At 40.7% G+C, this 17,760-nt stretch overlaps 1 long non-coding RNA gene across 2 annotated transcripts; it reads left to right on the top strand.

Annotated features, from left to right (window-relative positions):
- The first annotated feature begins 5,890 nt into the window (after positions 1-5,890).
- Positions 5,891-16,479, top strand: LOC119822175. Of its 2 annotated transcripts, none has more exons than XR_005286742.1 (3): positions 5,891-6,024; positions 7,896-8,575; positions 15,983-16,479. It is a non-coding gene; the product is annotated as an uncharacterized LOC119822175 (long non-coding RNA). The 2 variants fall into 2 exon arrangements; XR_005286741.1 differs by lacking the exon at positions 15,983-16,479 and adding an exon at positions 11,740-13,598.
- The last annotated feature ends 1,281 nt before the right edge of the window (positions 16,480-17,760 follow it).

The following is a 17,760-nucleotide window of genomic DNA, read 5'->3' on the forward strand; positions in this document are numbered from 1 at the left end:
AAGGTAGGACTTGCCTGATATGGTAAATGTGTCTCTAAAGAAGTAAATTGAATTACTTTTAAATGTGCTAAGAAGATTGCTATTTAAAGGGCTCATTTAATAGATCTTCTCATGAAGCAAAGAGCGTGATTATAAAAGTAAGCATTGCTTATCCCTTCAGCCTTTAAGGCTGCTGGAGGCAGCAGAGCTTTAGGGGGGTTGAGTTTGTCTGGTACTGGTGAGGGACAAGTGAGTAGCAGTTCTCACTGGATATGGGGTGGGGGAGATTAAACACAAGGTGAGAACGTTAGCCTACTTTTATGGGATGTGGAAGACAGATTCTGACTTCTGAATACAGCTTTTGGACATCACTCTTCTGAGACAACACATTGTTTATTTTGAGGAAATCTAGTATGGATAAGTAGTTCCTGACATTACTGTGTGATAGACTGTAAGAGTTCTAACCCAAACTCTTATGATATGACTAGAGAAATTAAGGTCCAAGTGGTAAGTAACCTAGCCAAAGTGGAAAAAAATATTGATAAGCTAGACTACGAAATGACCTTAGGATTCAGAGCAACACTTTGCCTATTTGTGGATGGATTTTCTTGTTTTGAAATTGACCAATACCAAAATTCAGGTTCACTTATTATATGCAGTATCCTAGATGACAATATAAAACATTCTATCAATAGATCAATAATTCAGTCCAGGCATATATATATATATGTATATATATATGTATATGTGTATATATATATATATATCACTTTTCAGTGACTTTAATTTATTCTATCCCTGGGTACCTCAGATTCCTTAACTTCTAAATAGAGTGACCTTAGAGTGTGGGCATCCTTCCTTTGAAGGGATGCAGATGAAAAACTTGGATGAGAGTTTGGGACTTAGAGACTCGGGAGCAATAATAATCATGATGATGACAGCAGCGAATGAGATTGGATTAGAATGCTCTTCTAATTCTGACATTCTTGTCACACCATAATTTTAGAGACAAGTTATCCATGCTAGATTTTCCCAAAGCAAAATAGCAAGTTGTTTCATGATGCCAAAGAGCTATATTCCGAGGTCAGAATACATCTTCCAAGATGATGGTGGTGGTGGTGATGGTGGTGGTCACTTCTCTCATTTGTTATTTCCTCTCTTTCTTAGATAAAAGAAGTGTGTGTTTATTTTCTTTACTCTGAAAACAGTTGTGAGTAAGTATTGTTTGACACATAACTCAAAATCCAGAAAACAACACTGAAATAACTCTCTAGAATGAGGCGGCTTTAACACTCAAATAGAATAGAGAAAAACGTCACTTTTAAGCTTCTTAAAACTTAAATTGATGCTCATGTTCCCAATCTGAGTGAGGCAATGTCTAGCTCCTGCATTAGAAAAACTACTGGAGAGATTGTTTGGTCATTTCTCTCCAAGTTCTCCTCTCAGATATCTCTTAATAAAATAAGCAAACCTTGAGATGCCAAATTTGCAGCAGCAACAGCAGCAGCAGCAGCAGCAGCAGCAGCAGCAGCAGCAGGAAGAAGAAGAAGAAGAAGAAGAAGAAGAAGAAGAAGAAGAAGAAGAAGAAGGAGGAGGAGGAGGAGGAGGAGGAGGAGGAGGAGGAGGATTATGAGATGAAGTATTAGTAGGCTTAGGCTTCTTCGTCGTCGCCCGGCTTCTTAGCCCCTACGACTTCCTCCGAAGAAGAAGAAGAAGAAGAAGAAGAAGAAGAAGAAGGAACTTCTAAGCATTCTGTAGAGTTCAGTGCTCGCAAAGCTGATTTCTGACTGTGTTTGACTCTCTATGCCAGCCTTGAATAATAGGACAAAGGACAGCAAGTTTTCAAATGAGCCAGTCCCTACATGCTGTGGAGTTTCAGATGAGTATACTCTTAAGACTGCCATTTCTCTCATAAAAATTTAATTTCTGTCTTTCTGATTTTTAAAAGATTTCTGTAGTTGGTTATTTCCCTATAAAACATTATATCACATGGTATGGGCTGGAAGGAAATGTATTATATCACAAGATCATATTTGATGTATTTCATCCTATTTCATATTTGATCTTGTCTCTGATCTTTTGGAAGAGTACCAGAATGCACTGAAATCATCTGTGATGAATGAGGTGTATATTTACTCTTGGTATCTGAAGAAGAGGATGGAGCCATAGCTCACTCATTGACTCAGATGTTACCCATACAACAGTCTGCCTGTCTTAGCTACTGTTCTGTTGATGAGAAGAAACACCATGGCCAAGGCAAACTATAAAAGAAATCATTTAATTTGGGGATTGCTTATAGTTTCAGAGGCTGAGTCAATAACTATCATGATAGGGAAGAGGCAGTAGGCAGGCCAGCATGGTGCTGGCAGCCCACATTTTATCTGTAAATTGAAAGCAGAGAGAAAGGCAGGGAGAGAGGAGAGAGACTAGGTCTCTCAAGGACTTTTGAAGCTTCACAGCCCATCCCGTTACATACCCGCTCCAACAAGGCCACAACTTCTAATCCTTCCTGAAGAGTTCTACCAACTGGAGACCAAGCACTCGATATATGAGCCTCTGAGGACATTCTCATCAAATCACCACTGTGCCCCAAGATGAGAAAGTCACATTGTCACTGTTCATCAGGTTCAGCACATGGCATTATCCCTGCTTGACACCAGGCACCTCACAACATTTTCCTGTGTTGTCCTTCCCTCCTCACACTGCTTCTCAGATCAGAACTGGTCCCTCTGTTGACTTTCAGTCGCTGTTGCTGATGCCACTTTGTTGTGGATTTGATTCCCCTAGAGTTCTATAAGAGGCAGGAGAAATGGGATTGTGTGTTCCAGCTTGTCTACCTGTGGTTTGCAGCTCACTTAACATGAAGGGCTCTTGTGTAGACTTTGTCAAAGACTTTTCTAAGCAATCCAAGGAGGCATCCAAGTGCACAGAAAACAGCCCCAGTTGGCATCATTTTAAAATCTTCACCTTCCCATTTCTCTACTTTTCTATCCCCCTCTTTTCTTTCCATTCTTTTTCTAATTTTCAGATATCCGTGTGACTCTAGGAAAAAGGTTGTGCAGGGTAAGGGTTCTGGGACTGTGGGTAAGTGGTCACCTTAAGCCATATACAAGCTTTTAAGCAAAATGTGGGCTAACGGACACATGCAGAAATGCAGACATTCTAAGAGAGAGAAGAAGGCTCTAGGACATGAAAGCAGAGCCTACCCATCACACATACACACCGTGCAGCCTCCTGATGCACAAACGTATGCTAAGACCCCAAAAATTGAAGAATAGGGAACTTCCAAACTTTTTCCCCATCCCTGCCCCTCTTCTCTCCTGCACTTGGGTGGGTACAATAGGTCTGTTTTCCTTTCAGCAGTTTTCTGAAGTCCACTCTTCTAACTCTTCCACGGGCCTTTTGTTTGATAAAGCTATTCCTTTGACTGCCTTGCTCTAGTTCCAGGAAAAACCCACATTCACTCCTTAAGGGTGTGTTCACTAGTTAGAACTACAAAGATTTGCTTGGCATTCTCAGGCTGGGCAAATCATTCCTCTGTCTTGACTCCTTTCTATTACAGTTCATTGAGCATCACAGTGTTCTACAAACAGCCCCAGGCCACTTCACATGTTTTCATGATTCATGCTAATTGGGAGATAGTCTCAGTGTTTTCATTGCATGCTCTTCATGTGGGGAAGAGACTGATGAACGTGTGTATACATCCCTGAGGGTCAGATTTAAGCCCAGGTTAAAGCACTTTGTCTTTAACCTGGAAACTCTTCTTGGAAGGTCTACTCTCATGGGTTCATGCCCAACACTGGATTAGCATAGCCCAAAGTGCTTGCTGGATGCAATGAACAAGTGCTAGCTCCGGTGAGGCATTAAGAAAACGAGACTGCAGGGTTATATTTTAGTAATCTTTACTTCATTTGGGAAATTATCTTTGTACATAGTCAGTAAAAATCAACATATGCAGTGAGAGGAATTATAAGACAGATGGCACTATATGAGACAATACTGCATTGGGACAATAACATCTGTGAAAACGTTTGCAAGAGAACGAAGCTCCATCATTGCTTCTATTGAGTGTGTCAGCCTAAGCAGGTGTGCGCGGAGGTACCCACCACCTGCATAATTTTTCTGGTATCTTTTCCTTTGGTCTTGTATGACTGTGTGGCTGTAGTGGTGCATTCCAGAGAGACTATCTTAGTAGGCTGATGAAGGTGGAAAAAAAATCATAAGCCAAACCACATGAAATTTCTTCTGGTGGTGTATATAGACATTGAACACATTCCTTTTTGGGACAAAGTTATAAGAAGTGAGGCCTGTGTTTCCTCATTATAAAGGGTATTAGATGGAATGGTGAGCCTATGCTGGTTTAGCATATTTCCTAGAACTGATAGTTCATATTAGAGATAGCTCTTTATATTTTTTAGATCTTGATAAATGTATAATGATATCTATTCATCATTATAATACTATACAAGGTAGTTTCATTTTCCTAAACACCTTGTATATTTCATTAATTCCTTCATTCCTTTTCTTTAGTTATTGCCAGTCATCGATCTTTCCATTATCTCTGTGAGTTGCCTTTTCCAGAATTTTATATAGTTGAAATCATGTAGTGTGTTGCCCTAAATTGTTTTTTTTCTAGTAACACACATGAAGGGTTTTACTATGTCTTTCTGTATTCAGATAGTTTTTTTTTTTTTGTACTGGATAGTATTCTGAAAGGCTAGCTAAATCAGTTTACACTCCTAATGATATATTTTTAAAAATTACACAATTGGTCATGATAAGCTACTTGGCTAGGTCCATAAAGGATAAGACCCTACCTTTTGACTACATGGGATAACCTGGATCAAGTCACTTCATTTATTTTTCATTGACTCTATTTCTTGAATAAACTGAAGTGTACAGGTTGGATGTCACCAGTAACCAGGCAACCCAGTGAAACCTTCCGTGGTCTGTATGAGAATGTCAGGTTAAAAGGAGTCCGGATTGTCAACAGGGATTAGTCGCGGGAACAAATAGCTTTCTTTGGAGCTAAGGCCATGGAAGAGACATGAAAAGGAATATGGAAGATTGGCATTCTGTAGCTCAGCAAGCCTTCCTCCTAACCATCATCCATTTTAGTCAACCTCATGCCAGATTGCAAAAGAGAAGTTAAAAATAAACCTAAATGACAATTTCAGCCTGAAAAGTTGCACCTGGAGTGGTGACTGTTGCTGAGGTATCAGGCTGGGGAGGCAGTGGAACCAGATCAAACAGGTTCTTCTCTCTACCAAAGCCATGCTGTTGCTGCCTCCTGCTTGTGTGCAACCTCCCACCCCACTTCATGCATTGGCTTTCTTCATTCCAATGTGCCCTATTTCCCAGTGATGGTTCTGAAACTTAAGTCCAGTCACCAGAGTCTTTCACCTGCTCTCTGCATCAAAGCTGCAGCAGGTGGGCCTTGCCCCTTAGGGCACAGCTTTGGCTCACAAAGGGGAAAAGCTCTTCCCATCTCTGCACCTTTGGAAAAGTTTTCTTCTTCTTGGCTGCTGCTCCTCCTCCCCCCTCCTCCCCTCTCCCCTCCTGTCTGGCCAATTCACCTTCTGCTGTGGCTAAAACAGGACCTTTCCCCAAGCAGCAGTCCCTCACCCTCTCCTTTCGGGCACCCCTGCCTCTGGCTGTCCTCTTCCTTGTTTAGAGGCCTTGTTTACTTGTATCTCTCCCTGCCTGTTTGTCAGCCACTCTGCAGCCTGGTTCATAGTGGGTGACAGCCATGCTTAACGACCGCATCAGCTTAGGTAAGTAAATGGTTCCGAGCTGTAGAACAAATCAATTTATCTTGATTAAAAATTAACAAACACAGTGGCTTCCCAACAGAAATCTCTTTTTGAAGTATCCCTAAATACCAAGAACTTGGCCTTCAGGTCATGACAAGTCCCAGGGTATGTGTGGGGTTGGTCCCTGCTGTTGCTGGGATGCTCACAAAATGCTGGAACCTCATGAGTAGAGCTATTTGATTATGTTAATAATGATATGTACTTCCTGCTGGCTGCAGATAACTGCTTCACAGTGAGTATTAACATCCTCCTTCTTTACTTTTCATTTTATTTTAGTTTCATTTTTGACTTTCTTAAAATATTTCTTTTTCTCCATAATTTTAATTGATTGTTTGTGAATTTCACATCATGCGCCCAGCCCCACTCATTTCCCCGTCTTTCCATATCTGCCCTCCACTCTTGTAATCACCCCTCAAAAGAAAATAGAAAATAATAATAATAATAATAATAATAATAATAATAATAGTCTCACCATGGAAGCTGTGGTGTGTCTTGATGTGACCTGCAGTGTACACATTTGCCCAACCGACACTTACAAATGTTCATTGCAGTGAGTCCTAGGACTGGTTTGAGGCTTCTGGCTTCTGGCTTCTGCTACACCATCAATACTGGACCCTCATTAAGACTCTCTAGGCTAGCCTGATATTTCCCTGAGTCATGGAGATCCTACAGCTTTGGTCCTGTAGAACCAGCTCCTTCATGCACCTGCAGCCTCTTTCCTAAATGTTCATGACAGACTCTTTATCAATCACTGTGATCCTGAATTTAACAGTCCCTGTTCTCCTCTCCCTCCCTTCTTACCTGATATAGAGATACAATATGGATATGTGATGGACAAGAATAATAAGATACTTCTGAACCACATTTCTTACCTAAAGATGTCAGTTTTCCTGAATCAAGCTTCCTCCTCATACCCTGGGTTGGGCTGTGTCCCCTAAGCTGTGTTCTTGCAATATGGCACCTTTCTTGTTTCTAGATGTGTCCCTATTGTGCAAGACTGATTATTTGGCACAAATTTGTATTTACTACTTTCTTCCTCTGGTGAGGAATAAGCAGTATAAGGATCGGGCCACACTCGCAGTAACTCATGTAGCGTCCAGTTCATCAGCAGACCTGACTGAGTGAAGGCATGCATAAAAGATGTGAAGACAGAAGTGGGAACTGACAAATGTGGAAAGGGTTGTGCGTGTGAACATGCTTATTCCTGCTTCATTTTGCCTATAAAATGCAAGTCTTCATCTGAGCCTGGCCAGTCCATAAGACTATACTGCAAAACACTTGCTAATATTCTTGACAAACATTTCTCAAACTACCTTCATTGAACTGTTCCTAAGATTTCCTTTGGGTTGTTTGTGTTATAAAGACAATAGATTTAAAAAGTAGATTTTTAGCTGGCTAGGGCCTTTTTGCTTTACCCATAGAAAAGAGTAAACAAGGAGAAAGGTTTGTCTGTGGCAGATTTTCTTTTCCTTGGTGTTGGTCAGCAACAGGCAGGTGGCAACAGTAACAGGCAGGTGGCAGCAGCAACAGGCAGGAAGGGGTGTAGTAGGCAGTACCCCCACATTATGCTGCTGGCTGGGCTGGTTGGTTTGGTATTAATTTGTCACAGGCGGGGGTAATCTGAAAGGAGGGAGCTTCATATGAGATAATGCCTCCATAAGATTGGCCTGTAGAGTATATCTTAACTTGTGATTGATGAGGGAGGGCCCAGCCCCTTGTGGGTTGTGCCATCATTGGGCTGATGATTCTGGATTATAGGAGAAAGCAGGCAGATGAGCAGCCATGATGGTTAAGCCAGTAAGAAGCACTCTCCCATGGCTTCTGCATCAGCCCCTGCTTCCAGGTTCTTGCCTTGTTTGAGTTCCTGTCTTGACTTCCTTGGGTGATATGGAAGTATAAGCCAAATAAACCTTCACCTTCCCAAATGCTTTGGTCATGGTGTTTTATCACAGCAATAATTACTCCGAGTTGGTACCAGGAGAGTGAGGTTCTGCTGTGACAGTCCTGATGATGTTGTTTTGGGGAGAATTGTGGAAGGACTTTGGAATTCTGGGCTAGAAAAGCCATTAAGGGTTGAGAGTTCAGTGATCTGTTCTGTATGAGTTTTGAAGGTAAGGATGTTGAGATCATTGTGGACAATGGAAGCCTGGCTTGTGAAGTTCCAGTGGGAAACAAAGCCTGCAGGGCCCTTTGTGTGAAGAACCTGTGGCTTCAGGTCAGCTGGCGTAGAAGAATTAGCTGTGATTAACAAGAGAACAGAAGCACTGAAGTAAAACCTTTGCTTTGCTGGGACAATGCATGCTGGTCAGCTGGGTCAGAAGAATCATCTGGAATCAAGAAGAAATCAGCATCATTGAGGTATAGTCTTCTGGGAGGGGTTTCCTGAGGGTCAAAACACAGAAGCTATGTTCCAGAAGCCAAGGTTGTACTTTGTGGTGGCAGCCGGACTCGGTGGTACTTGTTAAGCGTCACCCAGGTGTTTCTTGCTTTGAAAGCCTGAAGGGGTCATGGAGAGCAGCTGAGGCTTGGCACTGCAGTGCAGGGCTGGAGTTTCTGAAGTCAGCCTAGGAGAGGCTATGGGTAAAAGTGCAACTCAGTTGCAACAAGGCACCCTAGCAGTTTGGGAGATGCCAGTACCATGGGATGACCAGCAAGAACATCAACAGCCATGGAGTGGAGCCCGCTAAAGCCTAGAAGACAAGCTACATGCACTACAAAGGGCGGAGCTGGAGAAGTGACCCAAAGCCCTTGAAGGAGCCCAGAAGATCGTGAGTGAATCCTAGGTAATTAAATATTACACATTTGGAGTTCAGTTTTGCTTTAAGGTTGTGACTGTGCCCTGGTTCTTCCCTCTTAAAGAAAGAAAGCACTTATTTTTGATTTTACACAAATCAAAGGAGCCCATGGTTTAGAGATTTTGAATTACTTTTAAAGCTCTTTCTTCCCCACGTTGCTTTGGTCACGCTGTTTCATGACAGCGATAGTAACACTAAGATACTGTCATTGTGCAGGTGTTGGATCCCAGGTTCCATAGTCCTAGAAATGTCAGCATGCTTACTCAGTCCTAAAAGGCCAGGGTTCCTCATGGCATGGAGACCGCTGATGTGGCAACTTCCAGATAGCAGTAGATACATAGATTGCTCAACCCATTGACAGTTGCTGGCGTTAGAGCTTTGAGCCCTTGGCCCTAAATCATAGCTCTTTGGAACCCTTCCAGTGACCAGGGCACACCGTTTCTCTTCTCTGACTCCTGAGCATCCTTCGACCTTCATTGCTTAATCTCAATTCTCTACCTTCCCTTGCCATTTTTCTGCTTCAGTGCCATTTTTCCTGCCCTTGCCTCTCTGAAGTCAAGGCAGGACGTTTCTTCCTCAGTTGTCAAACAGCCACCTACCTTTCTCCCTTCACAAACCAGCTCTGTTTTGGTTGGTCATGACATTGCAACTCCAGGGAAGCCAGCAGTAGAGAGTGTCACCCTAAATGACCTGAGCCGCTCCTTGTATAGCCCACCGAAAGATCACAGTCACTGAGACTTGGGTATGGATCAAGCATAGCCTTACCTGCATAATCCCAGTTGAAGCAGTTTCTTTGCTAACCACCAAGAGAAGGGTTCTCTTACTCCTGTGGGTGGCAAAGGTTACAGAATCATCCTGAGTTCCCGAGGCTGGTCCCTAAGAGTCCTGAGGCTGTGTCTTCAGGACCTGGAAGAACCTGCAGCCATCATTGCACTTGTTCCTCAGGGCATTTGCGGAGGGGTCCAGGTGGCTGGCGCTGGTGTTAGAGTGGTCCAGCTTTTTGAATGGCAATCTTTGTATTCAAGGCAGCCAGGTTTGCAAAGGAGAGTCCAACCACTGCTAATTGGGAAGTCAAATTGCTTCATCCCTCACAGTCTTTACTTAGTTACAGGAAAGGGGACATCAGAAAGCATGCACACAATAAGAACATAAAGGGCTTCATTAGTGCTGCTGGTTTTTTTTAACAGCTGAACAGCATGTTAGCAGTGTTTAGCCATTTGTCCATCGCCCCAGGGAAAGACATGTTCCCCCATCTGTCTCACAAATACACAGCATCATTTGGCACATACTTCTTAAATTTACACATTTTTCCCTGATAAAAAATGTAGACAAACTCTGAAGTGTGTGCTCTCTGCTCCTCAGCTGAGAGCCTTCATTCCACGTAATTTTTAACGGCAGATTCCAAAGCCATCAGAGAAATGGGTCATTTCATGTGTCCTCTGATCACCAGTTTTATTCTTAGTGCTTAACTTAAAGTAGAAAATCTTTTCCTTGGGTTGTGCATCAGCTAGTGCTCTCCAGAGAAACAGAATGACTACATATACACACAGACACATGCAGATGCAAAGAGAACTAATTTATGGATCTGTTTACATGCTTATGGACCCTTGGCAAGTCTGAAATTGGTAGATGATCTGGCAATCAGGGATGAGTCAACATTGTAATCTAAGTTCAAAGGCTATCTTCAACAGATTTCTATCTTGCTCATGGGAGGTCAGATTTTTTGTTTTTTTTGTTTTTTTTTTTTTTTTTGACCTGATTTTTTTTTTTTAGCTGATTAGATGAGACCCACTCACATTATGAAGGAAAAAATCTGCTTCCCTCATAGTGCACAGATTTAAGTGTTAATCTCATACAGAGCACTTTTGGTTAAATATTGAAATGAAGGCTGAGACATGTAGGCAAAAGATACTAAATATTAGAGGCACTCTCTAAGTAACTCAGGATCTTAGCTCCAACAAAAACAAACAAACAAACAAACAAACAAACAAATGACAAATGAGAAAGCTGAATTTGGTACCTTTAAACTAAAAAGTATTCTATGCTCATGAGTAAGACTCCTGGGTCCAGATTCTGGGACAAATATATTTCTATACTCACACCCTTTGATGCCTGATATCTAACACGTGACCTCAATGGGAACCACTAGTGGTTTATGGATGGGACAGGGAAATTTGGCTTTCAAATAGCTCACACATCCCCTTTTTCCTTTTTAATGTCAGTTCGTAAGACCTGTCTGTAATAAATGAACAATAAATCCAATTTTAACTTTGGGGTTATTATTATTTCCGGCACTGTATATTACATGATTTAATGACTTCCTGGGCTTTGAAATCATGCTTTTCTGTCCCAGAGTCTTACCAAAATATGGTTTCCCTGGTGTAAAGGTTTACAGACCATCTCTTCAGGTATGCCACACATCTTTTTCTCTCTGTGCACCTTGCTTTTTAATAGGTCCAGGCTATGACAAATTGCAGACTGTGTTACTTTTACTAAAATACACACCTGGTGACTCTCCAGGAAAAGTGGTCAGTGATTAGTAAGGGAGCATTTGTCCATCATTAAGAACTAGACTGGAAGGGTAACTTTTAAACACAGTAACATTGTTGACTATTTGAACAATTTTCTATCCACTGAGGCCACCTGGTACTATAGGCCAGACCTAGGGATGCAGACACTTGGGGATCCAGGCAGAGAGAGTAGCAGATTTGCTGGATGGTGTGTTAAACAAACAGAAAAAGAAAAGAAAAAAAGTCACCTAAATCAGTTCTACCTGGTGCCAAATGGAAGGAGGAGGACAGAGCTAACAGCTCAGTCAACTTTTAAATCTGGAGTCTGCTGTGGGACAATGGTCTTGTACCCTGTCATTTGTATTGCTTTAAAAAGATGTTGATTGGCCAGTAGTCAGGCAGAAAGTAGAGGTGGAGTGATGAGAAGAGGAAAATTCTGGGAAGAGGAAAGAATCAGTCTATATTTGTCACCCAGACCAAGAGGAAGCAAGATGAGAATGCCGCCCTGATATAAAGTACCAAGCCACGTGGCTAACACAGACAAGAATTATGGGTTAATGTAAGTTATAAAAATTAATAAGAAGCCTGAGCTAATAGGCAAACCAGTTTATAATTAATGTAGAACTCTGTGTGTTTCTTTAGGACTGAATGGCTGCTGGACTAGGCGGGACAGAAGCCACTGACAACAGGAGTCCTATATGATATATAGCATATATCATAATTTTGGAGCTTGTAATTGATTCAAATTGTTTAAAATGTTGAAAGAATCAGCAAACCTGGGCCAGGAAGACACTTGCTCCCAAGGCTGTCAGTGTGAGTTCACTTGGTGGAGGGAGAGAACCAACTCTGGACTTCTGTTCACTCACCCCCACATGTGCATCCACATACACAACACCCAGAATAAATAAATATGTGCAAAAATAATAATTCACACAAATGGGTCAAGTTCAAGTCTACCAATGTGCATTTGTGGTCTCTTCATTTTTCTTGCAAAATTGAGTTAATCTCTCTCTCTCTCTCTCTCTCTCTCTCTCTCTCTCTCTCTTCTCTCACACACACACATCATTAAAGGAATATTCATCCAGATGCTATACGTTGTCTTCCATTTTCCACAGGGGTTGAAGGATAAGATGCATTAGCAGTAGTAGATTTATTCTCAAAGAGTTGAAACTAAAACCCTAGGTAACAATTGTTGGACCCTGTCCAAGTTTCCAAGTGAAGCCCAGAAATGTGATTATATAATCAGTTTTTTTTTCAAAATTTGTACAAAGGAAGGGCCAGAATGCCTTAAGATGCCAACCTACACCCACTTCAAGGTCTCTGACCTTCATAATTCCTGTACTGACACATGGCACTGCAGTGACAAAGGCACCTTTTGGAGACCTGGCCAGCAGAATCCATCTTGAAATCCTAATATAGTCCCTACTAACATTTTGTATTAGACAGTTTATTTTCAGTGGTTGTTCTATATCTATCAGTATCCATAACTTCTACCTACCAGATGCCAGTTGGCACAATCCATCCTCCCCACAGATGAGACAAAGTTTCTTAGGAAGGCAACATTGAACCTTCCACTTCACTAAGAACAGTTAGATTAATGGGAAGTTGATTTATGGATACTTTTTAGCTTGCATTGCAATTTAACCAAGGGGGTATGGTTTCCACAATTACCTGAACTTCCCGTAGTACCAGTTCAGATGGTCACATGATTAGGACACACCTGCCAGAATGGAAGTACATGGAGTGGAGCTGGGAGAAACTTGGTCAGGTCCTGCTTCGGTCTTCTACAGTTTACCTCTTGTGGCCTGTAGATAAAGAAACTGCTATAAACTATCTTTGTTTTTATTTAAAATCTTTAACACTTTTCATTACCAAAATTGTGTTCTTATGCTTGAAGGAAGTTATCTATTCACCAATAGTAATAATAAATTCTTTGCAGTTGAGTGGAAAGACTGGCTTATGTTTCTTTCACAATATTAAGGATATTAGAAAGTTGTTGTCTTATATAAAGGGAATCTGAGAGTCCATGTCTCAAACAGCACTGGAAAATGGATCAAAGGGGAGTTCAAGTAATAATAATGTTATTGCATTTGTCCATTATTCTAAAGTCTTTTTCCCTGTGTTATTTAAAAACAAAATACATTTATATATAAAATGTGATACAATTTAGAATTAAAGCATACAGTGAAAAACATGAGTCTCTTAGTGTTTTCAAATTCTTGGCATGTTTGCGATTTAGGAAAGAGAAATAAAAAATGCCCAGTACTTAAAAATTTGTGATGTTTTAAATATACTTCTAGGAATCTTCACAATCTAATTTTGAATAGCTCAAAATAGTGTATCATTTAGGAAGAATGACAAGAAATGCAATTACAAAAGTCAAAATGTTCACCAATAAGCTCACACACATAGTGTATTCTGTGTAAGTCCTTGGGATGCCCTTCCAGGGTAATGTGTCTTCAATGGAAAAGATGTCCTTAAACGAGCAGGATCCATATGGATTCCATGAGGGGCTCTTACCTTACCAGAAGATCTGAGTTTTAAATTATGTTTCCATTAAATGTTCCTGTACAATGGAGTTCTTAGTAAGCCCTAGTAAATTATCATTTTCTTATGGTTTATCATGCCATTCAAAAAATTTGAGCTGGGGGTAGTGTCACATGCCCTTAATCCCAATTCTTGGAAGAGACAGGTATATTTCTGTAAGGCCAGCCTGATATATATATATATATATATATATATATATATATATATATTAAGTTCCAGGACAGCTAGCACTAAATAGTGAGATCCTGTATCAAAACAACAATAACTAGAACTTAGCCTTGTATCATAACTACATATTTATAAGCGTAATTGCAACTATGTGTACATGCACAGGAGTGTGTATGTGTGTGCACATGTGTGTGATGTTTGTCTTTTTTGTAAGAAAGCATATCTTTTCCAAAGTCTCCTTAATGATTTGTATCTGAATTTGAGATATCAAAATGAGTTCTCAGAGAAATTGCTCGAGTATTTATACAAGTCATTTCTGAAGAGAGCTGCTATGAACACCAGTCGTGCCTACCCCAGCCCTTCATCATTAAGGTGAAAGAGGCTGCCTTTACTTTACAGCAAAGAAGAAAGGTGTGGCCATAGGACCCCGCCCCCCCCCACCCCAGAAGCCTGGTCTTGACCCTATGCCCGAGGAACAGCTGTGCACTATCTGATTCTTGGATAGAAACCTAAATGAGAGAGACAGGCTGGCTCACTCTTCTAACCACTGCAGTGAAGATGAGGTGACTCCACCAGGCTGTTAGTCACTAGAGTGCTCATTCGGGCAGAAATGTAGAGTGATTGTCATGAGCCAGATGTGCGTTGCTCACAAGAGAGAAATCACAGCAACACTTTTTAATCCTGCCCGGGACAGCTACTTGGAGCCATGATGGCAATTAAAAAAATAAATCTATATGGAGTAGTCTGATATACTAGAGACTAAAAGGCTACCCAAAGCCAAGAAAAAAAATATATCACTGTATTATAGAAAGTCCTGCCCAACCCGGCGAACTCTGAAGCAACCACAGGAGGGATGTTGGATGTAACACAGTGCCAACCTATAAGAGACACATGTGTGCATCCAAGTCTTCATCTCTATTCCTCCTCTGGACCCAGCTTCTCCTCACAAGAGTAGGTAGGTGACTGGGAGAAGATGCAGAAAGAACAAAGAAGACACATATCTTTTTGCATTGGTGGAGAGCTGGAATTCAGAGGTCACCTTAGAGACAATGTCACCTCCTCATAATGGCCTGCTCCTAGACTGGAAATCTTGATCTCAGGAGTATTCCCGTCTTAATTCATAAGGGTAGCTTGCTGTGTCTTCGCTGCTTATCTCATAAATGCCAATGTTTGATGCCAAATTTCTGCTTTCCTTCTAGAACTTTTGGTATGTTGAAGTGGGCTGTAGCCATGTGATAAGATGTCAGTAGAGACCCTCATATTGAACTTCTTATATTGTAATTAACAAAATTTCACCTGTTCTGTCAAAGCCCATGGTTGCATGAGGACCATCAAATTTCATGTCTAAATTTTCAAGACTTTCACCCATGGGTCTTTCCTCTTTATTGATTTTGTTTTGTGTCTTTTACCAAAAGAAATCACAGATACAAATGCCATTACAGGTTCATTGCTGTAGGTTGCTCTTGAAAGTTGTCAAAATTGCGGATAATTTTTGGGACTCCTCATAAAGGTCCAAGCTGTGGGATACAGAGAAATCTTATTTTGCAGAGCATGAAGCTGTGATTATTTCAGCATCTGATATTGATTTTGTGTTAAAGGGTAAAGTGGTGCCATGAGGCTAATCATGTTTTAATTCAGAGATAGCACAGCCAACCACATGAAACGAGTGTAATGAGTCTAATAGGAGGTCACAGAAAGCAAAAAGTAAACGTACATTCTGATGACAACCCAAAAGACAGACTTGTTTGGTTCATCAATAACGTATTCACGTGTCTACTGACTTCTCATAGTGACTCCTGGAGACAGAAAGGACAAAGGTTTTAAAAAAAAAAGACCTAGGAAATTCAGTATGGATAAGAGTAAGGGGCCAATTTGGGCCCTCTGATTCTGGGACCTGCCTGAACTTTCTTATTTCCCCTTGGCAATTTGTTCCTTAACACAGTTATAGGCTCAACTGAAAAATCCATTATTCTGTTCTGAGAATAAAAATGTCTTCATTACACCACAAATTTGAGTTTCATTTTCCATTACTCAAGTGCCCTTTCAGATATTGGACTTGTTGGGAGGGGAGTCTTTGTTTAAGTGAAATAAATCTTTTTTTTTTTCTCCTAATAATCTTGGAACAAACTGACCCAAGAGAATATTTAGCTTGTATCTCTATTCTCCTTAGGTCTTGAAAAGCTCTAAAGAATGGCCTGAGGATGCCTGTGTTTACATGGACTGGAGGATAATTCTCAACTACCTGAGTACCACACAGAATGAGACTTACTCTCTAATATTGATCAATACATATAGAATTCAATGATCTCCTGAAAATCCTGGCAATTGTGGCCTCAGATTAATTCAACAAGGTTAAAAATTCTATAGAACTTCCTTCAACTGCCACTTCTTCCACAATGAGATACCAACTTGCTGGCAGTGAGCCAGATGTGATGGATACAGAGATGTATGTGGTTGATCTAAGGAGATGGGGAGACTAATGAGGAAGATTGTTAAGACAGACTCAGATAGTGACTTCAGTTACAGAAGGGCAGAAGACAGGGTGGTCAGAAAGACTATTTTACTCATGGCTGCTTAAGCATTCTCCATCATGATACACATGCACGAGAGTATTGACCTGAAGCCCGTGACTTTGTTCACAAATTTGAAAAAGAAAAAGAAATGCTATGTGCTTTGGTATTTGTTTTTTGCTAGGTCACAGGGCCAATGACAAGATATGCTAATAGGAGACCCTTGGTCCATGATGTTGAGGAAATTAATATGAAGACAGATTCTATAGGACCCAGACCTCATGAAAGATCAAATTTAAGGTCTGGGAACACAAGATTCCAGTCACTGAAGAACTCCTTGGTTATAAAAATCATTTGAGAACTAGGCTGTGTTTATCTTTTAAGACACCCAACAAAGTCCTGTATGTCAATGTGCTAAGTGTTACAACAGTCCATTTATACCATTCCATCTCATTTAGTTTTGTTTTTCTGGTGCTGAAGATTGAACAGAGGGTCTCAAACATGTTAGCAAGCATGGTATTGCCCAGCATCCTCAGTTCACAGGATTTAGGGCTGATATTCTTTCTATCCAGATCCAAGACCATCCAAGCTAACTGTGAGACACCTAATGTGATTTTATTTTGTTATGTTATTTTTATTTTGTTTTGGAGATAGTGTTTTTCTCTGTAACAGCCCTAGCTGTTCTGGAACTCACTTTGTAGATGAGCTGACTTTAAACTCCAGAGATTCATCTGCCTCTGCCTCCCAAGGGCTAGGATTAAAGGTGTGTAGCACCATGGCTGGCTAAGGTACCTAATTCTCAGTTAGATTCTTTAACAATGGTTGATTTAAAAGATTTATTTTTCACTTTTATATATGATAATTATTCAATTATGTTTAATAGCCTAATGAAATTATTACTAAAATGCATTTTAATAATAAAAATTAAAAAATACTAGCTTATGTTAAATAAATCATACCATCCTAAACCTGCAACTTTTTCCAGTTTTACTTTGTAACCTGGATTGGCCCAGAATTCGCTATGCAGCCCAGGTTAGCGTGTCAGTTCCAACAGTCTTGCTTTAACCATGTGAGAGCTAAGATTATAGTAGGTCTGCCTTACACCCGATTTTTAGGTCATGAAAAACTAAGTCTAGACACTAGTCTACCTGTGGCATTTGGTATAATTGAGTGAAGGTGTCTTAAACTGATGATTTAAAAGTTCGGAGTACACTTTCTACCAATCCAGTCTAAGCAAATCTCTGAAGCTGGATTGCATCGTTTGCAATTATTCTTTTACGTACTTGGTTTCGTGAAAGAAAGAAAGCCTCATTTTAAAAAAGAAACCTCACATGATGAGGAGATAGGCTCCTGGTCTTTACTCTTTCTTTACTTCGGAGTATTTCAACTAAGCCTTTGTTTCCTAGCTTGAAATGAACGCCAAGCCTGCTCTCTTGCC

The sequence above is a fragment of the Arvicola amphibius genome, chromosome 9, assembly GCF_903992535.2.
Source record: "Arvicola amphibius chromosome 9, mArvAmp1.2, whole genome shotgun sequence".
NCBI lineage: Eukaryota > Metazoa > Chordata > Mammalia > Rodentia > Cricetidae > Arvicola > Arvicola amphibius.